We start from the raw sequence: 25,172 nt of genomic DNA on the forward strand, positions 1-25,172 counted from the left end.
TCAAGTTCTCTCGCTTCTATTATCCCAGTAATCTGAATTAGGATTGACGGGATACAGATCGTGAGCAGACGCAAACGAAGCAGTCCATGGCCCTTCAGTTGACCTCGTTTCGATCTATTTCTTGCCCGTGCCCCTTCCAAAACTAGATTTAAAATGTTTCCTCATTGCATCGATCTTAATACTCTCGGCATTTGGATCCGAGAACAACTCCTGAACAACAGCCTTTCCTTCGAGCATGCTCACAACTGAAGACACGGTAGGCCTAGCTATCGAAGTAACATTGCAACAAAGGAAAGCCACATTGATTACAACAGTCATCTCCTCTTTGTTAAAGTTTGATTCCAACCTTGGATCAACGAGGTCCATCAAATTCCCTTGCTCTTTTAGAAGTCGTGCGTACAAAAGATGGAAGTAACAAAAGCAATATAAATTCTGTCCTTGGATTAAACTTCACCGATTCAAATCTACTTTCACACATATAAGGTATATTAAGAAAATTTGAAGTGAAATTAGGAAGAAGTAGATTCATGTTACCCAATCAAGAAGATAAAAGCTTTCTTCATTTTTACAGTAAGTTGTGTTGTTTCTCCCGCTAACAATTTCCAATAATACCAAAATTGTAGACATCTGCTTTATCAGTCAGATAACCCCGCATTGTATATTTGGGCACCATGTATCCATTGCAATATCATGAAATCATATCATTAACCCAGATTTAGCTAAAATAATTAGTAAAAATATTGCTAATTGAGTACTTAAGATTAATCCAATAGTTAGAGAGACACACAGTAATACAACTATATTCAAAGAACAAATCTGCCCTTGAAATTTCTTGAACAACAAAGATTTGGTTAGGTTGAAACTTATGTAAGGTATCGACTTTCCATTGCTCTATCTTCTTTTTAAGGGTGGAAAAAGATCAAAACAAGAGAATAAGAGGATAAATGAAAGTTTAGGGACTCACTAAGTTCCAGCAATACGAGTGCAAATGTGTGTATTATCCTCTTCATCAAGCTTGGCCAATCCAAAGTCAGATATTTTCGGGTTAAGATTTTTATCAGGCAGAATATTAGTAGCCCTGATTTCTCTATGAACGACCTTCAATCTTGATTCCTCATGATGATAAGCCAAACCTCTTGCAGTACCAATATAAATCTTGTTCCATGTTGGCCAATCCAACTTCAAATGGCTTTCTTTTACCCCTTCAATTTGTCAAATTAAACAAAGTTAGTTGCAAGGGACATATTTTTAGTGCATAAGACCTTTTATGCCACTGTCTGATGAAATGAACTTTTGGCAAACAAGACTAATATTTACTGAAGAAAGGATGAGCGACGCTATTATTTTCCAGGTACTCATACACAAGCAATAATTGATATGAGAGTGGATTATTCAACCAGCTATCTAATGGACACAGAAACAGAAGATTGAACCCGGTCTTTGGAGCATCCTTAATTAAGTAGACGGTATATGAAGTAATCCCTCGAACAAACTTTCTTTGGATGGTCGTAAATATTATATGTTTCCATAAGTGAAGTGGATAGTTTTCATGTAAATAGTTAAAAATCCTCGAAGTGGAATTTTGTTGTATTTAAGAGCGCATACCCGTCACCTGGAAAAAAAAAACAGCATATTATGTGATAAGAAAATTTAAGAGTATTTATTCAAGTCTTGACCCAAACTATGTAAAACTGGAGAAAAGTACAAAAGCATTTTTGTAAAAATACATGGGAAAGGCACAAATGCATATGGTCGACGCATAGTAATTAGACGGAGCTCAGATCAGTGAAAACTTACTTGGGTCTACTAAAATAGCTGAAATAAGTGGAACAAAGACTCCTCTAATAGGGACGCCTGTCGTCCCTTTCCCGGCCCAATATAAACGAATCTCCAATGTATTATTAGTTACAAGAGCAGTAAAGTTCTTTAGGACTACATCACCAAACACACTAGCTTCATCCATGATATTGAAGTCCTTCTTCACTAGTTTTCCCAGCAATATATATATATACACACACACTAATTTAGTTGCTCAACATTTCATGATCATAAATGTGAAAGTCAACATTCAAATCAACCAAAATATAAACAATGCTTGTTGAAAATTAGAATAATTCACAGGTATACATGGAAGTGGATGCGATTAGTTACCTGAATGTAAATATCGAATATGCGCCTTCACGCTTTTATGTTTTCTGCCCCTTCTAAACATTATCTCTGCAAAATGGAGGTTTACAGTGTAGATTCCATTTCCCAGACAAAACCCAAAATAAGTTAGAGAGATGGGAGAAAGGCGTGCGTTCATGTACAGTTGAGGATTGGCCATATAGAGTCTTGTTCCATTATTCCCTATAAGGGTGTCCGTAGTTTGGTCGTCATCAGTGAAGTAACCAGTGCTGCTTAATGCCCAATTTGTTGTGCTCTGGTAAAATGATGAAGGTCCAGCTGAATCTGTGTCACCATCATATGATGTATTTGTCTTTCCAAGGACAGTAAATTCTTTCCCACCACAATTTATACGGAGACAGTAGTACAAATCTATGAAAAAAGAAAGTGGAGATCAGTGGAAGTTGAGGAGAAAAACTAAAAAAAGAATGAACCGAAAAGAGAAAGGTAATCATTTGTGTAGAAACTCGACCTACATGGTGGACACTGTGCAGTTCTGAAACATGAAACAGTTCTCCTGATAGAATAATTCAGGGTACAGAAAATGTCAGCAATCATAAATGAGAAGAAGTTGGAAAAAAATAGTACAGAATACATTGTTGGAAACCAAAGTAAATTTATAGGTGCATGCTTTGAGACGATTAATTTGAACTTACGAACTATTGCCCTTTGACGAGCTTGCAAACAAGTTCCTGCAGAAATTAGCACATACGAAAAGTTAAGCTTGCACCACAAGACAGAAATAGAAACTTCAAGCTATTGAAAACATTCTTACATGCCACCTCGTGGTTGACGACCTCCATCCCCTATGGTGAGGTTGTTATATGAAAGATCACTGCACAAAAGGAGCTATGATCCAAATTGTTTTCCATTTGTAGTATGTGAGTACAAAAGGAAATAAGGGTAAGGAGAAAGAGGAAGGCATTAACATGCTTGGAATGAAGTTTTTATATCATAGTTTTATATCTATTTTAGTAAAAAAAAAACAGCATAAATTTCGTTACTAAGCAACTAAAAAGTAGCATTTCGTTACTAAGCAACTAAAAGCTGCCACATAAATGAGACCAAACAGGTAAAACACTAACTTATCACAGAAAATACTTACTTTTGGTCTGGGAATTAAATAGGAAGAAGGAACTGGTTTTCTTACTTTAAAACCGAAGGAAAATGTCCAATGTTCTTTAGAAATTAAGAATAAAACTTAAGGAATTACACAAATGGTAAATGTGTATTTGTTAGAAGCACACTGTGAATCATTATTTCATTGACTTTGTAACTAATAACTAGGTTGATACAAAGTTGGTCATGTATACGAAGTATGCAAGAATCATGGCCCCACCTTATAATCTTCGCCGACATGGGGAGAATTTGGTACGTCTCCTCAATAAATCGCTTTATGGTTTAAAGCAAGTCCTTCGACAATGGTTTTTCAAGTCTTCGCAAACTATTAGGTTCGCTGATTATGTTCAATCAAAAGCGATAGATTATTCGCTTTTCACTAAACATGAAGTTAAGTCATTTACTGCACTCCTTATTTATGTTGACGATATTTTGATTACAGGAAACGATTCAATTGCAATTAATAGCCTCAAACATTTTTTAAATGCCAAGTTCTACATCAAAGATCTTGGTAATTTAAAATACTTTTTAGGCATAGAAGTGGTGCGTTAAAAAAAAAGGATTTTTTATTTCGCAAAGGAAATATTTGTTGGATATTCTCGATGATATGGGATTTTTAGGATCACAACCTAGCACTCTCTCTATTGAGAAAAATCTCAAATTGCTTTTTGATGAGGGTGTAATGCTCAATGATCATGTTAAATATAGGAGATTGATTGATCATGTAATTTATCCCACTATTATCCTGCCAGATATCATGTACTTGCTCCACTTGTTGAGTAGATTCATGCAAGCAATCACACTATGAGGCTGCATTGCACATTTCAAGATACTTAAAATGGACATCCGAACGAGAGATTTTTCAGTGTGACCGGTACACAAGATGGTACACCACGTATCACTATACAAATAGTGGGATATATGTGCTAAAAAGTTAATAACTTAAAAAATAAAATTTATCACCACTTCTATTAAAACACATTGTATATCACTTGTGTTCTCATCACAACTAAAAATTTTGCCACCCAAACAAGGTATTATGTTTTCTTCAGAAAATGATTTGAAGTTGAAAGCATACTGAACTTAGATAGCGCAGGTGCCCAACCACTTAGCGGTCCGCCACTGATTCTTATATTTTTCTTGGAGACTCTCTTGTTTCATGGAAAAGCAAACATCAAAAGACAGTCTTTTTGTCCTCTGTCAAAGAAGAGTATGAATCCATGGTAGCAGCCTGTTGCGAGTTGGCTTGGCTACAAAATCTATTTCGTGATATACAACTTTGCAAGTAGGGGGCTATAGCTTTGTTTTGTGATAATCAAGCTACTCTTCACATTGTTGCAAATTCAGTACTCCATGAACGTACACAGCACATTGAGATTGATTGTCACTATATCCAAAATAAAATCATAGAAGGAAAAGTTGTCACAGGTTATTATGTTCCATCCATGTCACAGCTTGCCAACATTTTCACTAAACCTTTGGGAAAGGGACGTTTTAAATCTTTATTAGGCAAGTTGGGCATTCTTAATAAGGGAGAGCATCACAGGTTGATTACTTAATTACTTTGTACCAATTAGCTATGTAGTAGGGATTCTTGTAGTTATATATACCTATATTCTACAACAATGAAATCAATGCAATTGATGTAAACTTCAGAACTTCCAAAACTAAATTTGAGAAAACTTGGCAATTTGTTTATGTTTTTGGCAATGATTTACGTCTCTTATCATTTTTCTTGTCATGCACATTCTTTGAATCTTGCTCACCTTATATATTAGCTATATTTTTTTTTTGTAGAAAATCCTCCGTAAATGATTTCTGATTTTACTAAATTAAGTTCCTTCTCTCAACCAACTTGTTGTATTCCCCTCCTTTTCAATTTTGGTGTACATTACCTACTCTCTTCACAAACAACCACATATATAGCCAAAATGGTAGAGTGTTCAACCAACTTACTCTATTCCCCTCCCTTACAGTTTTTGTATTTGTAATACGATGGAACTTGCCTGAACTTAAATTATGAAGCTGGAAGCTTTTTATGATACCCGCCTTTTTTTCTTTCTTTTTTCTATTATTTTATTTTATTTTTTATTTTAATTTAAATTTAAACGGTAACAAACTAGTACTAAGTGCATTACTATAATTTTAGTAACAGCGGGGCCATTATTTTATACTCAGCAGTATAAGCACGAAAACATTCAAATACCAAAATTTAGCTGCCAAATAACGTATTCCATTTTCCTCTGACTAAAACTCTGCCCTGTGTTGCAAACTTAGCAGCCAAGATTATGATCAATTTTTATTTTTAAGGAAGTTGATCGAAACAATTGATCCAATCTAGGTATTGAAGTATAAATTTATTATTCGAAAAGAAAATCATATTATCATAATACAAAATACTGAAAAGAGCTGATTTCACAATTTATATTTACCATGCTGTAGAAACTTCTTCAGTTCTAATTTCTACTATATTATCAAACAGAAAAAAGAAAATAGTTATAGAGGAAATGCAAATTATTTATTAGCTTATATGTTTGAGTGTGTTAAGGTTGAGTCAAACTGATAACTGTGCAGCTCAAGTTCTCTCGCTTCTGTTCTCCCATTAGTCTGAATCAGGATTGATGGGATACAAATTGTGAGTAGACGCAGACGAAGCAATCCATGGCCCTTCAGTTGACCCCGTTTCTATCCATTCCTCGTTGGTGCCCCTTCCAACACTAGATTGAAAATGTTTCCTCATTGCATCGATCTCAATACTCTCGGCTTTTGGATCCGAGATGAACTCTTGAATAACAGCCCTTCCTTCGAGCATGCTCACAACCGAAGACATGGTAGGCCTAGCTGTCGAAGTAACATTGCAACAAAGGAGAGCCACATTGATTGCAACAGTTATCTCCTCTTTGTTAAAGTCTGATTCCAACCTTGGATCAACTAGGTCCATCAAATTCCCATGTTTTTTAGAAGTCGTGCCTACAAAAAATGGAAGTAACAAAAGCAATATAAATTCTGTCTTTGGATTAAACTTCACCGATTCAAATGTACTTTCACACATATAAGGCATATTAAGAAAATTTGAAGTTAAATTAGGAAGTAGTAGATTCATGTTACCCAATCAAGAAGATAAAAACTTTCTTCCTTTTACCAGTAAGTTGTGTTGTTTCTCCCGCTAACAATTTCCAATAAGAGAATACCAAAACTATAGAAGTTAGACAACCCCGCATTGCATATTCGGGCACCATATATTACTGCAATATCATGAAATCATACCATTAACTCATATTGAGCTAAAATAATTAGTAAAAATATTGCTAATAGATTAATCCAATAGTTAGAGAGATACACAGTAATACAACTATATTCAAAGAATAAATCTGCCCTTGAAATTTATTGAACAACAAAGATTTGGTTAGGTTGAAAATTATGTAAGTTATAGACTTTCTGTTGCTCTATCTTCTTTTTTAAGGGTGGAAGAAGATCAAAGCAAGAGAATAAGAAGATTAATAAAAGTTTAGGGACTCACTAAGTTCCAGCAATACAGGTGCTAATGTGAGTATTATCCTCGTCATCAAGCTTGGCCAATCCAAAGTCAGATATTTTCGGGTTAAGATTTTTATCAAGTAGAACATTAGTAGCCTTGATGTCTCTATGAACGACCTTCAATCTTGATTCCTCATGAAGATAAGCCAAACCTCTTGTTGTACCAATACAAATCTTGTGCCTTGTTGGCCAATCCAACTTCAAATGACTTTCTTCTACCCCTTCAACTTGCCAAATTAAACAAGTTTAGTTGTAAAGGACATATTTTTAGTGCATAAGATCTTTTATGCCACTGTATGATGAAATGAACTTTTGGCAAACAAGACTAAGATTTACTGAAGAAAGCATGAGCAACACTATTATTTTCCAGATACTCATAGACAAGCAATAATTGATTTCCTTCAATACAACATCCGTGGAGCTTGACAAGATGAGGGTGTTGCAGAGCAGAAATCATGCCAATCTCATTAACAAATTCACGATTCCCTTGCTTTGATTTGGAAGAAATCTGCTTAATAGCTATTACGGTGCCATCTGCTAGAACGCCCTACATTTGAGAAAGATTGTCAAATTCGCATCACTATGGAGCAAATTAACTTTCATTAGAATGGACAGTATCAAATTAGAAGAAAAAAAATGTAATCAATAAATAAACTATTTGCTCCGAAGAATACCTTATAAACAGAACCAAAACCACCTTCACCATTCTTATTAGCTTTGTTAAAGTTACTTGTGGCATCTTTGAGTTGCTTGAAGGTAAATTTACCAGTTTGCAGGTCCACACCCTTCAAATCTGTATAACAAGTAAAACTCATAAGAAATTGTGTCTAAAAAAACTTTCAGAACGATAGCATTCTTAGTTCTTAATATTTTGTGCCTGATTCTAGAATTTAACTAGTAACTTGATCTATAGGCAGACACTTTGCATCATGAGTTTGGACGATAAATATATTACAGCAACATCAAAGTGCCGGAAAGCTCAATATCTAAATAATTACCGTCTTTGTGGTGCACGTCAATATGCAGGAGAACCATGCAAAATAGTGTAAATATTGTACTTAATTAGTTACAAAAAAAGCTCGATGAGAAAAAGTAATGGAGAAACAAAAAGGAAAAACCAATATAACATAATAAACTGCAAATTAATACCATCCTCCAATGTCTTTTGTTGCCCTAGGAGGCCTCTCTTCCAAAGAATACCAAATATCAGTAGTATAATGAAGACTCATCCAACCACAATTCCAACCACGACACCTACATGCACGCCACTTCCACCCACAGGCACGCCACTTCTACCAGTTGATGTGTCACTTTCAGGTTTTGGCGGGGGATCAAAGTCTGTCGGAAGAAAGAATATAGCTTAAATTAGAGTAAATGTAAATGTAATCGACATGGGAGTGGATTATTCAACCAGCTATCTAATGCACATAGAAACAGAAGATTGAACCTGGTCGTTGGGGCATCCTTAAATAAGTAGATAGTATATAAAGTAATCCCTTGAACAAACTTTCTTTGGATGGTTGCAAATATTATATGTTTCCTTAAGTGAACAGGATAGTTTTCATGTAAATAGTTAAAAATCCTCGACGTAGAATTTTGTTGTATTTAAAAGCGCATACCCGTCACCTAGGAAAAAACAGCATATTATGTGATAAGAAAATTTAAGAGTATTTCTTCAAGTCTTGGCCCAAACTATGTAAAACAAGAGAAAAGCACAGAAGCATTTTTGTGAAAATACAAGGGAAAGGAAATATTGAAGAAGAACCTTGCAGAACTGAATTCGGATCTCTTAATTTAGTAGATATATCAATGCATATGGTCGACGCATAGTAATTAGACGAAGTTCAGATCAATGAAAACTTACTTGGGTCTATTGAAATAGTTGAAATAAGTGGACCATAGATTCCTTTAATAGGGACGCCTGTCGTCCCTTTCCCAGCCCAATATAAACGAATCTCCAACGTATTATTAGTTACAGGAGCAGTAAAGTTCCTTATGACTACATCACCAAACACACCAGCTTCATCCATGATATTGAAGTCCTTCTTCACTAGTTTTCCCTGCAATACACACACACACACACACACACACACACAATTTAGTTGCTTAACATTTCATGATCATAAATGTGAAAGTCAACATTCAAATCAACCAAAATATAAACAATGCATGTTGAAAATTAGAATAATTCACTGGTATGCATGGCAGTGGATGCGATTAGTTACCTGAATGTAAATATCGAATATGCGCCTTCCCAAGCTTTTATGTGTTCTGCCATTTCTAAACATTATCTCTGCAAAATGGAGGTTTACAGTGTAGTTTCCATTTCCCAGACAAAACCCAAAATAAGTTAGAGAGATGGGAGAAAGGCGTGCATTCATGTACAGTTGAGGATTGGCCATATAGAGTCTAGCTTTATTATTAGCTATAAGGGTGTCCGTAGTTTGGTCATCATCAGTGAAGTAACCAGTGTTGCTTAATGCCCAATTTGTTGTGCTCTGGTAAAATGATGAAGGTCCAGCTGAATCTGTGTCAACATCATATGATGTATTTGTCTCTCCAGGGACAGTAAATTCTTCCCCACCACAATTTATACGGAGAGAGTAGTACAAATCTATGAAAAAAGAAAGTGGAGATTAGTAGGAGTTGAGGAGGAAAACTAAAAAAGAATGAACCGAAAAGAGAAAGGTAATCATTTGTGTAGAAACTCGGCCTACATGGTGGACATTGTGCAGTTCTGAAACATGAAACAATTCTCCTGATAGAGTAATTCAGTGTACAGAAAATGTTAGCAATCATAAATGAGAAGAAGTTGGAAAAAAAATAGTGCAGAATACACCGTTGGAAACCGAAGTAAATTTATAGGTGCATGCTTTGAGACGATTAATTTGAACTTACAAACTATTGTCCTTTGACGAGCTTGCAAATAAGTTCCTGCAGAAATTAGCACACATGAAAAGTTAAGCTTGCACCACAAGACACAAACAGAAACTTCAAGCTAATGAAAACATTCTTACATGCTGCCTGGTGGTAGACAACCTCCATCCCCTATGGTGAGGTTGTTATATGAAAGATCACTGCACAAAAGAGCTATGATGCAAATTGTTTTCCATATTTAGTATGTGCGTACAAAAGGAAATAAGGGTAAGCAGAAAGAGGTAGCATTAACATGGCTGGAATGAAGTTTTTAGACCATAGTTTTATATCTATTTTAGTAAAAAACAGCATAAATTTCCTTACTAAGCAACTATAAAGTAGGATTGGAAAAGAAGCTTACATGACGTCTTTCGGCCAGGTAGGTACGGGTCCAGTCAGCAAGTTTCCAGTTAAGAATCTAAAAATAATGAATACATAAAACTCAGTAAAGAATATAGTATATGTTCTTAGGAACTTCTTCGTAAAGGTTTGAAAATTTGAGTTTGCCAACTCTGAGTGCATTAGATCAGTACTTCCATCTGAAAGACAGATCTAAGGGTGATCACCTTATGTCACTTAATTGCATGAGTAGTAATGACTCTAATGAATAAACTAAATTTTATTGCAGTATAACCCGTGACTTATAATTATAGTAATCGTGATTGGAAATACTACCAGCTTGTCATGCTGGGTTGTAACAAAACCATTGAAGAATGTCTGCGTGAATTTCATATAAGAAAGACAAGATTGGTCACTCGAATTGCTTACATATAATCCACTTTTGCTAGACTAGCAAAGCTACTTGGAATTCCAATTTAGCCATTTGCCCAAGATATGGAGGTAGCCGTCCAACAAGGTTGCAACTCCTCAACATCCTGCAACAGAAACACCAAAGCTTTGAGTTTATAGAAGACTTCCAGTACAGACGGAAATTTTGTGTCATGGAACCATTAACTCACAGTGTCTTCATGTTTTTCATCTTATCGAGCAAAGGAATGGGTGATTCAGGTCCACTCAAGTCAGTGATTCTCCTGCATGTTAAAATTGACCATGAACATAAATTTCACATTTCGCTAATTGTTTTGTATTTATAAATAAAGACGAGATATACTAACAAGTCAATTAAGCTTGTCAAAAGAGAAATGCCAGAAGGAATTGGCCCTGTCAAACCGCTAGCCTGAATCAATCTGTTTCAACGAGTCATAACATATTAATTAGTGATAATATTCAGAATCAAATAGCAGAAAGATGACACACACAAGAAAAACACTCATAGTTTTTTAAGACTTGTCCAGTTCCCAATAAAATCAGGTATCTGCCTGGAAAAGTGACTGTCACTAACCCGACTGCATAATGATTGAAAAAGGGAAAATACTACCGGTTAGTATGAGAAAGTAGTAGAAAAAATGTATAAGCACTCAGGAAACCTTTAAGAAGAAATAACCACAGAAGCTTACAATTCCTTTATTTTGGTAAGCATTGCAAATGTTTCTGGCAACTCCCCAGTAAGGTTGTTTGAGGAAAGTAGCCTAAGTGTGAAACAGATATAACAATATATCAATGATAAAGAAGTAGATGATTTATTGGTGAAAACATCCAGAATTTGTCTACAAGAAAGAAAATTCCAAATAAACCAAATACTTTTTAACACGGTAAAATTTGAAAAGGACTCTTACATTCTTTCTATGTTGGCCCAAGATCCAAGCTCCTGCGGGAGAGGTCCAGATAAATTATTGAAGTTGATGTCCCTATACAAACAAATTCAATTCCATTGATTAAAACAAACATCATTAAGGATCTGCATAGAATCAAATGGGGTAAGTAAGAAACAAATGCGCAATCAACACTCACAAATTCTTCAGGGTGGTGATGTCTCTGAGCTCTTTGGGGATAGAACCCGTCAAACGATTTCCAAAAAGGGTTCTGCATCAAAAACTATAGTCTTAAGATCACTTTTATCAAGCAAGAGGCTCAATAACATTAACACGTTCGTCGATACGAAGGCAATGAACCGCATGTGTTCGATTCAATATTTATGATTCAAACACCTCATGACCACGGAAGCTCATTATCATGAACAAAACCCAATGTAGTAGATTTATAGTTTAAGAAAGAAATGGCTGAAGAACATTGGAGTGACCAAATAAAGTAACAAGAACATGACATGAGCATCAAACACAAAAATGTATGCAGTGTGGGAGAAGAAAGTACATGTTCACAAGTGGAAGAGAGCTCCATTCTGGAGGGATGGTACCGCTCAGGTAGTTGCGGGTGAGGTCGCTGAAGGAGAAAGAAAGAAACCAGTTATTGTCTCATTGACAACAAACATAAAGGTAAGCTATATATGAAATTAGAATAAACCATTTACACGACACAAAGTTATTTTCTTTTTACTTTAAATAATGTAAACTTGGAGGGGTAAAAATGTGCTTACATTTCTTGAAGATAGATGAGATTTACCAGCTCTAGTGGGAGTGTTCCTTGCAGATCTTGGGATTTTAGAATTCTGTGTTTCATTGGAAAACAGGGTTTCAAAGATTAGTTGCAAATTAACAGACATTCATTATGCATCTATCCTATGACTAAAAGGAAAAGCTGCCACATAAATGAGACCAAAGAGTTAAAACACTAACTTATCACAGAAAATACTTACTTAAACAGGTAAAACACTAACTTATCATAGAAAATACTTACTTTTGGTCAAGGAATCAAATAGGAAGAAGGAACTGGTTTTCTTACTTTAAAACCTAAGGAAAATGTCCAATGTTCTTTAGAAAGAATAAAACTTGAGGAATCACACAAACGGTAAATGTGTATTTGTTACAAGCACGTTGTGAATCATTCTTTCATTGACTTTGTAACTAATAACTAGGTCGATAAAGAGTTGGTCGTGTATAAGAAGTATGCAAGAATCATGGTGACTGAAAAATTGTACGTTGATCAAGTATGCAAGAATCAAGCCTAAATACAGCACAGCAGTAGGCATTGCTGGCTCCTGGCCAGTTGAAAAACACATTGCTGTAGTAATTTAGAAAATTGGTCACATCCCACGAACTCGATTTTGCAGATAAGCTTAAACTTGAATTGCGGTACATGGTAGGTTGTAATTGATGTTTCATTGGTCATTCAACAAAAGAAATGGATTACTCTTTCTGCATTTCTTGAATTTCAAGGCACAACAAGGTATTATTAGACCAAGAGAAACTTCCAATTGGTAGCTGGTTGAAGAAATATTAAAAATCTAGAGGGTAAACTGTAAAGGATTTGGGAAAATGGAAACCCTACTAGGATCTAGAGATATCAGAATTACCTTATACCCAATGGTAGATCACAAATTCAATATATACTAAAACTGAAAAACAATTGAAACACTGTTCATAAAAACAGTGTAGTTCCGATTTTGTCCTTGCTTAGTTTGTGTTATTATAAGTCTGCCATTCTGTCAGCTGAGTTCTTGAGCTGTCGTTTACTCTCTTGGACGGCACAACGAGAAAACTCAATTTCCTCCTCCACGTCTGCGTTCCGCTCGACTTCAATTCGAACCAAAAAAATCTCCGACAGCCCCCACACCCCATCAAACCCTAGAAATCATTTCTTTTTTGGGCATCCGGAGGGCTCCTCCTTATTTCTCCCTGCACTTTGTTCTCTCCATTTGATTCAATTTCGGTGAGTTCTTCGTTGATCCTTGCCTCATGATTTCCTAATTTGATTTTCTTGGGCGTCTGTAGGCGTCATTTTGATCTGGGTTTTCTGCGTTGTTGCTTTTAGTTTTTGGATTTTAATTTTTTCGGTGGTTTGATGAATCTGTGTGCAAGTATTTGTTGTTTTGTTAAATTAGGATTTCAAGGGATTTTATTTCTTGTAATGAATTTTGGGATATTCAATCAAGATTTTAAATTATTCTTTGAAATTTGAGCTGTATTTAATTAGAATTTTAGATAGATTGTTAAAAATAAAGTTTTAACGAAAAATTCATGGTACTGGTCATTTTAATGAAAAATCATATTTTGATACTAAAAAGTCAAATATGGTATTATTTACTTTATTTTTTATTTTGTTTTTATTGTTAAAACTTTAAGTGTTCAAACCATTTTCATTAGTTTTCCTTTGTTAAAATCCTTAGAAATCCGTATGTATTCAATTAAGATTTTTAAAAAGTTTATAATATTTCAGGTGTATTTAATTAAAAATTGATTTTAAAGAATTAGAGAAAGTTAAGGGATTAGAGGGAAATAGAAAGATTTTATAATGTATTTTAAGTATTCACAAATCTTATCTATTCTCATGAGATTTCGAGAGAATGGAATTAAAATTTTATATGAAATTTCTACAAATCAATTAAACTCTATAAAAATTCATGAATTTATAAATTCATTAAAATCTTTTAAATTCTCAATTGAATACACCCTAAAAAAATTGAGTTATACTGATGAAATGGGTTTCTTTTGGGAATGCTGATTAGTAGTTTGGATGGCTTGCGTATAAGCATACAACCCATATTGAACTCCTTCAATTATATTCCTTTATGAATAGTTTAATTGATACGGCCTATTTGTTGATGAGATAGTCCATCAAAAGGTTATGGAGTTCTACCAAAAGTTTATGGAGTTCAATGCAGGAGGAATTATCTGTAGACCTGAAAGATGAATTTAAGGTAAATTGCACTAAGGATGGTAGTAACCCATCTTTGCCTGCTTCCCCTCTACTTGGCACTTGCACTAGTTGTGACAGATTTTCCTTTTTGGTTCCATCTCAAGAGTTTGTCAAGGAGAAAGTTCGTGAAGGAAATAAATCTAATCGAGAAATTTTTTTTTTTTTGGCAGATATCATGCATTACATTTGGTTGTTTGAACAATGTTTGTCTAAAAGTATACTCTGTTTTTTAGTGTGCAACTTTTATTTTCTCTTTCCTATTATGTATTTAATAGGCCAAAGAAGCCCGGAGAAAAGCTATTGAAGAAAGGAGTGAAGAAGCTAAAGCAGCATTTGGAAGTATGATGCAAGTTCTACTCTGTACTTACACCAGATACTCCTGACATTTCAAATACAGTAACTTCCAATTTCTCCCCAAACTGATATTTTGGTTTTCTCTTGGTATATGTGAAACCAACTTGATTTACGTTACAAGGTTGAGGGTTGAGGATAGTTGGCAAATAACAGAAGTACGTAATTTGTTGTCTAGCGTATATAAAACAAACCATGGAATAAGAGTGTCGTTTGGCTACAAGTTTTTTAATTAATGTAGGAATGGTTTTCTTATTTTAACTTGCCAAATGCATAAATAAATAGATTATTCTGTAGTATTTCGCTATAGTGGTCTTAATTTTCTGTTTTTTTTGTTTTTTTTTTAACCAAAAGATCAGAGGTCTGTATTTTTGTTTTTGAGTACATCGTATTTTTACACTAAGAGGAGGGGGAGTTTGGCTAAACCACACAAAAGACAGCCTAATTTAGTATTGAATTCGTCATCTAAGAGATTCAAACCTAAGATCTTTCATTTCTAAGTAAAAATGAATATCACTAGACTGAAGTATTGAGTGTCTTATTCTAATTTTAGATGGCTTAATCTGGCATATTCTGTCATTTTCATGTCTAATTAGGTACTAATGTTTCTACTTTATGTGTTCTGTAAATTTTTTGTCATGAGTTATTATTATTTACAAGGAAATGCTTGAGTTTGCAATTCAACGCTTAGATTTAATGTAATTGTATTTTATCGTGTTTCTGAAGAAATTTACATACGGTGAATTATTTCTGGGGAAATCTATATACGGTGCACTTTGACAATAAATTACTAGCCTTCCTATTGATTTCTTATAATTAATTTGGAATGGTTGGTTTCAACGGCCAACTGAGAAGGAAGGAATGAGATATAGCCAATGAATTAGGGAGCTCATTATCGATTATTGGCCTGATGTAAGTACTCCACTTTATGTTTTTCTATCTACCTCGTTTTTTCTTCTTTTGTTTAAAACAAAAATCTTAGTTCTAATAAAAATATTAACCTCTTTAACACTTAGCATATGAATTTTTTTTTTTTGTCAAACAATAGATTTTGTTAGATTAGCCAACGACGGAATTCAAACTCACGATATCATGTAAAGGTTTAACTCATTTTCACCAATGTGATAAAAAGTCACTTACCACTTAGTATATGGATGAATTGGCCCAAACTAGAGTTACTATATTTTATGCCTCTTTTCTTTCTATTTTTGGACTCAAGGAAGTATTTAATATGTCATAGAAGGTCAAAGGCCTTTGCTTTAATTTCCAAATCATCAAATTGAATGTGCTTATGTAATCTTAATATTGATTTTATTTTTGTTTTTTCTTTTTATTAAGGAAACTTTAACGAAAAATTTTCGGTACTGTTCACTTTAACGAAAAATCGCATTTTTACACTAAAAAGTCAATTATGGTATTATTCATTTTACCCTTTATTTTGTCATCATCGTTAAAACTCAAAGTTTTCAAATCATTTTCATTAGTTTTCCTTTTTATTTATTAGTATTTGACTTTTCTCCTATTCTCCCTTTTGACCCTTTTAATCTTTTTTTTTTCGATTTTGATAATTGTTCAAATGAAATTAATTAATAAGTTGGATTTTATATTAATTTAATCTAAAATTTTGTAAAATATGCATGGGAGTTCAAAGTCGGGAGGGGTACGCACATATTAAGCATATGTATCTCAGTTAGATTGTAGATTTGGTATGTAAATACTATGTATCTCAATCAGATTGTAGATTTTGTGTGATTTTTAATAATATTATCAAATCTTTTCTATGTTAATAGTATGTAATACACATCAAGTATTATCTTTTGTATATAAATAGTATTAGATACAAAATTTTTGTATGATTTTCAAGCCCATAGTATCACGCGTGGTATTCCTTGTTATACTTATATATACTAAAGGGCAATGGAAATAACTTTGTTCATAAGCGACAGTGTAAAGACGAAAATACCCCTATTCAATTGGTTTCTCTTTTCTGCATTTCAAGTTGGTACAGTAAAAAGGTGAAAGACCCTTTTGCACGCGTGGCGTGCTAATGAGGTTTCTCTGCGGTCTGCGTCGCTTCTTTCTTGCTCTACTTCCAATCGTAACCGAATACTGACTATCCAAATTTTCTTACCCTTTCATTCCTTCCTCTTCCAACTTTTCAGCCTTGCTCCACCGTGAATCGAAACCAAAAGTTGCTCATCCAAATTAATTTCGTTTCACTCAAAAATCCTTAGAACCCTAAAACCCAAATTTCTCCAGATCATTCCAAAATTCAACGGCAAACACAAAACCTAGATCCCTAAACTCACTCGATAACTTGTCAAAGGCTGGGCATCCAGTTCGCTCACGTGCCTCCCGTTGGATCCAGAATGCTTTTGCTGCTGCCAATCTACAGATAGAGCTTAAATTTACATACAATTTTTTTTTTTTTTTCTTATTGGAATTTGGGCTTTTTATTCCTCCTTAATCCCAAAGTAGTTCTGTAATTTATGCAACTTCGATCGAAAGACATGTTTTTTATTGCTGAAAATTGTTAACCCCAATTTAGATATTCATGGCGTTTTGGGTTCCGTAACCGAACCTCCTTGCTCCTCTTTTATAGAATCTTCAGAATATAGGTGGGTTTTGCTTTGAATTTGATAAACCTCTCTGGGTTCGTGAGCTGATACAGTTTTTAGGTACTAAGCCGAAATTTTGTTGGATAGGAACCCATAAACAAGTATGAGGATGTATGCGAATCATCACTCAGCAAGGGTGATTGGCGATAGAAATTGGGTTATTCCATTCATTACTGGCTTTATCATATTCATTACCCTGTTTTTCTTAAACGGGTTTTGGCTTTGGAATGAGATGGAGATCGGTGACAGTGATCGGAGTTCAACTCTGGTGATTTGTAGGGTTTTGGGGGCGTGAATTTTGGGTGATTTCGTTTGGGTTTCTGGGTAAGCAATTATCACCTCTATTCAACTTAAATTTAGTTCCATTTGTTTTTTTGTTTCTCAAGTGTTTTATCCTTTACTAAACAGTTGTTAGGATTAATGGCGCGTTTACATAATGGTAATGAATTGATGAGGAGTTGAATTGGGAAGGAGTTGGAATGATGAGAGGTCAAAATCGGATTCCTGTTGAAGTTGTTTACTTAAATATTCTCAAATCGAAATAGAATTCCATAAAGTTGTTTACTAATTCAGCAAAATTGGAATATAAACCAGTATGATTACTAAAATGTCTTTGTTCCGAATCAAATATTTTATATACTTCAATGGGTTTATTACTAAAATGCCCTTGTCCCAAATCAAATATTTTATATACTTTAATGTGTTTATAAAGAATAGTCTTGGAAATAAAAAAAGTAAGTGAGGGCATAAAAGGAACAAAAGTGTCATTCCGATTGCCCAAACAAACATGAATTGGATTACCATTTATATCTAGAGAATCCAATTCCATCAATACAAGGAATTGAATTCCAAAATTTGTGTAGGCCCCACTGTTTTTTTTATTCCTCTATGTTTAGTAAACACCGGAGCACTCCGTAATTGGAATTCAATTCCACATTTTCATTCCAATTACAGATACGTAAATACGTCCTAATAGTTTTGATTTCCTTTGAATTTATTTTATATTTTATTTTTAAGCCCTGAATTTTGCGAGAACTGTCTTCCCTACATGTACACCTGATGCTCCTGACATTTCAAATAAGGTAACTTCCCAAACACTGATGTTTTGCATTTTTACTGGTATATGTAATCTGCATGGTCTTGATCATGTCTTTTATTTTGGTGGTAGTTAGGTGTCACTAGATGGTCTACTAAAGCAACTAAGGGTATTGAAATCAGTTATGGTTGATTGGTGGTGGGGAATTGTAGAGGGATATGGTACACATGAGTATAATTGGAACGGATACAAGAGGCTCTTTCAGATGGTGCATGACCTTAAGCTAAAACTACAGGCATGTTCTATATAAATACGTTTTTTCACTTGCAGAAGCTTTTTTCTCTCAGTGGGCATATAAACACCACCTGTGGTTAATTGGTTTGCCATCTTTTTGGTCATTTTTATTCTTTCCTTGGTTTCCTGTAATGCTTGGCAAAGTTTTGAGAATGTGGGAATCAAGGAACTCACTTCCCTTTCATGCTCTGAATTCACACTCAATATGGACATTATATAATCATTTGGGCATGGTTTCTCTCTAGGATAAAGCTTCTGTCTGGCTATATATATGGAACTGGATTAGTGTAATTAATGTCAAATAATTGAGTTCAACATGATTATATTCCTTGGCTTAAGCTTTCATCTTTCTTCCTTCTTTTTTCAAAAGAGGTTAATTTTATACTCACTTTTTAAGAATTATGCATAATAGTTGTTAAACAATTGCGGCATTTGAAAGTCCTTACTTCTGTAATTGTGAGATGATTATTGTGTATTTGCTTTATTTAATTACAATACAGGGGTGATGAAAATTTTAATTTATGTAGGTATTTTTGCTAGTTAGTAACTGTGTAAGGATAGCAAAGACGACCTAATTTTAAGATACATTCCAATTTTCTTCATATTTTTATTCGTAAACCGACAAAACAAAGTTGGTCGAACTCAAAATTTTCAATTCAACTTGCATATCAAGAATGCTTATAGCTTTATGAAAATGATTATTGCATAATTTGGTTTTATTCATGGCCCTTGATTCGTCAAAGGCCAGAAATCAATAGTGTGCATGAAGAGAAAAAGACAAGCAATAATCACTTTTCATAGCTCTAAACAATAGCAACATTTACTTGTTTTACATATACAATAAGAGCTTTAAAATTTTTACGCCCCAAAGCTAGGACAAATTTTGTGTGTAAGGAACAAATCTGATTCACTAAGTGTCATAATACAAGTGGTTAAATTTTTTTTTTTTTTAAGTATTCAATCACTTATATTATAATATTTTGTGTACCAAGCTATACTTCCGACACACTAAAAAAATCTCCCGATCGGGGCGCTAGAAATTCCCAAAGAAACAAACGTGCTAGACTGTTCTATTAAACTAACATCCATCAAATCCAACTGAAATCAATCGGCCGAGCTACCTTGCCCAACAAAAGGTTGAATGAGTTGCCAATACTCGATGAGGCCCATACTAGGCCTTATATAATTCCTACTTTATTTTGGAGGTTTCATGGGCATGGGTTAGGTTAGGGGACATGTAATGAAAAATTAATTGATACGTGTAGCAAGTAGACGTGGGATCCACAAAACCGAATTCCAACCATTTAAATCAACATCTCTCCTGGTGGTCTATGGCTTAAGATCCGCTCCAACCCTTGGCTCAAACTTAGGTCATCTCTAACTGAGGGCTGGTCAGAGGGCTCGTTTTAGCCCTCTGGCCCTCCAAGATATTAATATTTTAATGAATAGTATAGGGTCATATTTGTCTTCATCTCCAACCGAGGGCCAAAGGGTCATATGGCTCGTTTTAACCATGCCACAAAAACTGTCTCCAACCGAGGGTCATAAGGTCAAACATAATTTATTATTTAAAAACTACAACTTAAATTCAAATCCAACGGCTAAGTGACGTCAGCTAGCTGTTGGTAGCTGACGTCAGCTAGCTGTTGGATTTGAATTTTTTATGTTTTATAATTTTTATGTTGGTTAATGTTATTTAATGTTGTTTCATATTGTTTAATGTTGTTTTATGTTACTTAATTTAATTTAATGTTATATAATGGCTTAGGAAGTTATAGGAAAAAAATGAAATTTAAAAAAATATGAAACAAATTTTGTAAAATAGAAGTTATAGGAAAAATTTTGTAAACAAAAAAAAAATTCAAAAATAACAGCTAGCTAATGTCAGCTAGCCGTTGTATTCAAAATTTTCCCAACTATTTGTGTCGGTTATATCCAGAAGTTTTAAGCAAAAATTTTGCCCAGCCCGGGGCTGGCTGGAAGGGGCCAGCCCTTTGGCTCTTTCAGATTCTGTGGGGCCCATGATCCCTCTGACCTAGCCCTCTGTTGGAGACAATTTTCGGGTTATTTTCGGCCCTCTAGCCCTTTGGACCCTTCGGTTGGAGATGGCCTTATATTTCCTTTCCCCCCTCCAAAAGCCCAACCCAACCTAACCCAAGTCCTAAAACCAACCTAAAACCTAAAACTCAACCCAGGGAACTCAACCCAGGGCCAAATACTGGCTAGTTTTTAGGCTAGAAATTGGAGTGGACCCCAGTCGGTGTGAGTGCACCACGAGCAGTGAAGCCCAAACGCCAACCGAACTTGCCCAATGCGCCCCAACACACCAGACGCCAGCCCAACAGGACCCCATCCACGTGGGTGTGTCCCCTGGCTGTCCTATCGTGTCGGTAGCCGTTGTGCTACTATTTTCGATCCAATGACTGATTTTAAAAGGGCCATTGGTTAATCCAACGGTCCACATTCAAATTTTTTTTTTGTTTTATATTTATATAATTATAACGGCTTAAATTGAATATAATCAAATCTATCTAACGGCCCAAATTTAAATCCAACGGCTAAAATAATTAAAAAAAATTATTTAATTCAAAATTCACCCAAAAACTCTATAAATACCTATTTATTTGTTCAAACATTCACACAAAACTCACTTTTCTCCTACAATTCTTCCAATTCTTCTTTCTACCATTTCTTCTCATTTCCAAATTTTTCAAGATGGCAAAGGAGCATGTTAGAGGTCGTAATTGGACCTTTGAGGAAGATATTGCTTTATGTTTAGCATGAGTTTCTATTAGCGAAGATGTGTGTGCACGTCACATGTGTTTTGTATGTCCTTTACATGTGTGTGCGCTTCACATGTGTTTTGTATGTCCTTTACATGTGTTTGGTATGTGTTCCACATGTGTTCTGTGTGTCTTGTGTGTTTCATGTATTTTGTGTTTATACATCTCTATCATGATTTTCATATTCTTCATAGTGTTTCATGTATCGATTTAGTGATTTTCAATATTTATTGGAATTTAAATATTTTTAGATTAAAATATTCATAAAATTAATTTATGATACTCTACATAATTTTTTTTTTTTTTTGAAAAAAAGTTAATTTAAGAAAAAAAAATTAGCCCAAATTCATTCTTTAATAATTTGGGGCTAAAATTTTAGGCCAAAAGGATTGGAGCAGAAAACTGTTTATGGATTAAAACCTAAATTTTTCAGGGTTAAAAATTTTAGGTTTTAGGCCAAGGGTTGGAGATGGTCTAAGAAATAAGTTAATCAATGACAATTCTATATAACCCAACATTTATTTTCCAACTTATGTGTCACATCCCGGCCCGGGCCCCCTCCACATCCCAGGCTCGACTCCACCGTAGCACGATATTGTTCGCTTTGGGCCCTGACCACGCCCTCACTGTTTTGTTTCTGGGAACTCACACGAGAACTTCCCAGTGGGTCACCCATCCTGGGATTGCTCTCGCACTAACTCGCTTAACTTCGGAGTTCCTACGGAACCCGAAGCCAGTGAGCTCCCAAAAAGCCTCGTGCTAGGTAGAGATGAGAATATACATATAAGGCTTACATGATCCACTCCCCTGGGCAATGTCGGATGTCACATTATGTCTCTTTATCACATTAAGTACTTAAATTGGTGTTTATTAACGCAATAATCTCATGTGCATGTTATGTGTCAAATAAATTGAAAACAAAGAATTTAGAATTTCCTCAATTTTTTTTCAACTAATTTAGACTATGCATCTGTTTTTTTTTTTTTTTTTTTATTTACAAAATTTGATTAAGATGCTTTGATCAATTGCCAACTCAGCATTTATTTCATTTATTTAATATATATATATATATATATATATATATATATATATATATGTCCACTTAAGCTATCTAACAACTAATTTCTTACAATCTAAAAATTTTAAATTCATGACTTTATTAAAAATATTAGTTTAAGTAATTCATCATTATCACTAAAAATTAACTTTTTATTATTTTATTATTTTTAATTAGTCTCTTCTTTCATTAAAAAAAATCATTAATATTTCATTAAAAACTTCATTACTTTTAATTAAAATTTTATGTATAGTTATATAAAAAATCTTTTTAAAAGTTATGGTACATTTAAAAACAAACATACTGACTTTTGGTAAGTTTTGATTATAAATGTACCAGAAAACAAAATATACTGTATAATCACATGTAGCCATATAAGTAAATGTGCCTCTAATAAAATTGTATGAAAAATGTTTAATCAAATTTTAAAAAAAAAAAAAAACAAAAACAAACGTTTAATCAATGAAATTGAAAAATAAGACGTTTATATCAAAATGTCCCAACAAAAAAAAGTTAGCACCAGTAGCATTCTACTAACTAGTTGATAGTCTAATGGTACTTCTCTTATTAGATTTAAAAGATGTACCAAATCCAAATTTGCCTTCCTGTTAATTGAAAAACAAGTAGCATTTTAATTACTTAATTCTAATCGAAGAAAATATCCCCAGCGATCTAATAATATTCCCGAAAAACTTTTGTTGTGGGGGCGTCACCAATAAATGCATATCAATTTAAATCACGAAATCCCTATAAGATTATTTGGTATTAGCTTGTGAGATGTAGAGAAACTTTTCATTGTACGTAGAAAGTACACCACGCATGTCGTTATATAAGTGAAAGGAAGTTTTATTTTTCAAATTGTGTTAATTTTTTAACCCAAGTGACTCGTCATTTATATAGTGACAGGTGGTATATCATCACATGTTTCAAACGCACTGAAAAATCTCATTGAGTTCTAATTTGGGCATGTTTGTTTTTGAGAGCGAGAGATAGAGAGAGAGGTTTACATGCTAGTAATATGGCAGACAGTGGAGTGTTCATATGAGCAATTACAGCTGATGGCATACTCACGTCCTTTGGGTGGGCTTGGATCAGTCCATGGAAGCGGCTGCATGGATCTGCATCTTCACTGAAATCCCAGTCCATCTTCCCCAGTGTCTTTGATATGTGTTTCAAAGTTGCACTGCATATACGCAGAATAAAATGCAACAAACTAATATCGTGGTCAACAAAATAGTAAAAAAAAAAAAAATTTATGCATAGACAAGAACTACAGAGTGCACCACAGCATCATATGATTGAAAATTTCTACTAAGTTCACACAAATATCTTTACCTAAAGTTCATTTGATAATCATTTTAATTTTCAGTTATTAATTTTTAGTTCATTGGTAACTGTTTTCGCTTCTTGGAAAAATGTAAATTGAAAACCAAAGTCAACCCAAACCAAATTTAGAAAACTTTAAAAAAATTGAAAACTAAAATATTATCAAACGAACTTAAAACCATCATTTATAGAATGAAACAAAGGAAACTAAGGAAGATATTTGACATAGAGATATTGAGGTGAATTACTCGTACCTTCATCATTTGGCAATCGAGCAGCTCCAAAGGCAAAAGTTACAAAGGAAGCTACAAAGAAAAGAGAATGAGGAAGAAGTAAAGGGAAGAACATATTCATCATTTTTTTACCGTCTTTTACATTTGAAGAGAAAACCAGAGACAAAATGATCAGTTTGTGCAGCTAGCTGGATGGAATATGTTGAGAGGTTTTGGAATTTGTTGGATTGTATGTATGAAAATTTGTGAGAGTGGCGAAGAAAGAAAGATTTGTGAGGAGAATGAGTACTCTGAATTACAACTTTTTATTCGCTTGTGAGGAGAATGACTTGTGTTACCTTACTTGCCCTTAAAACCAAAAGACCAAACAAGAAAGGAAAATTTTTTATTACCCAACCATTTACTCTATTTATTTTTATTTAATTATTTATATAATTAAAGATACATTCACATAAATTACTTGTAAAAGAATTAATTTAAAATAGAATATTTGAGTTTAGCCAAGCTAGTTACGTCAGTGTGTTTTACCCTGCACCAAGTTTGAATTTTGCTTGCTGTAATTTAGTTAAATTTAATATAATTATCATCCCTGCACGCAATGACTTGTTAAACTTAAGTTATTATATTATATTGAGTTTTTATCATAAGTGATTTTTAAAATTGACCCATCACATCAAAATGATATTTGAAGTTGACAATTCAATAATATTATCCTTGAATATGGGTGTTGCAAATCAATATTGTCTTCTGTCTGAATTCTATAAATAATATTTAATTTCAGGTATTATTTTGATACATTGGTCAATTTCAAGGACTATCTGTGATAAAAATATGAGTTTGACTACAATATTTACATGTATTTAATACAATAATATTCTTAGATAATTTGGCCGCCTATTTAAATGTTAATTATGTAGAATGTCTAAGTGATGAACTTATTAGAAAAGAAATCCATGTTCGTGTCTCGTATTTATCTATTAGCTTAACGGTGGTGTTCGTGTCAAGTTGTTAAGAAATAAATTGTGTCCAACACCATCTGAAAACGAAAAATATAACCCTTTTTCCGTTTTGAGATGTTTATTT

At 33.9% G+C, this 25,172-nt stretch overlaps 1 long non-coding RNA gene and 2 pseudogenes across 1 annotated transcript; 1 reads left to right on the forward strand and 2 right to left on the reverse strand.

Moving 5' to 3' along the window:
• On the reverse strand, nt 1-24,213 carry LOC137741826 (probable leucine-rich repeat receptor-like serine/threonine-protein kinase At3g14840; annotated as a pseudogene).
• On the reverse strand, nt 964-2,969 carry LOC137741753 (probable leucine-rich repeat receptor-like serine/threonine-protein kinase At3g14840; annotated as a pseudogene).
• Nucleotides 13,218-14,943, forward strand: LOC137741831 (uncharacterized). Its single transcript, XR_011069340.1, has 3 exons — nt 13,218-13,404; nt 14,306-14,392; nt 14,667-14,943. It is a non-coding gene; the product is annotated as an uncharacterized lncRNA (long non-coding RNA).
• Nucleotides 24,214-25,172: the final 959 nt, after the last annotated feature.

This window comes from Pyrus communis, chromosome 8, assembly GCF_963583255.1.
Source record: "Pyrus communis chromosome 8, drPyrComm1.1, whole genome shotgun sequence".
In the NCBI taxonomy this organism is placed as follows: Eukaryota; Viridiplantae; Streptophyta; class Magnoliopsida; order Rosales; family Rosaceae; genus Pyrus; species Pyrus communis.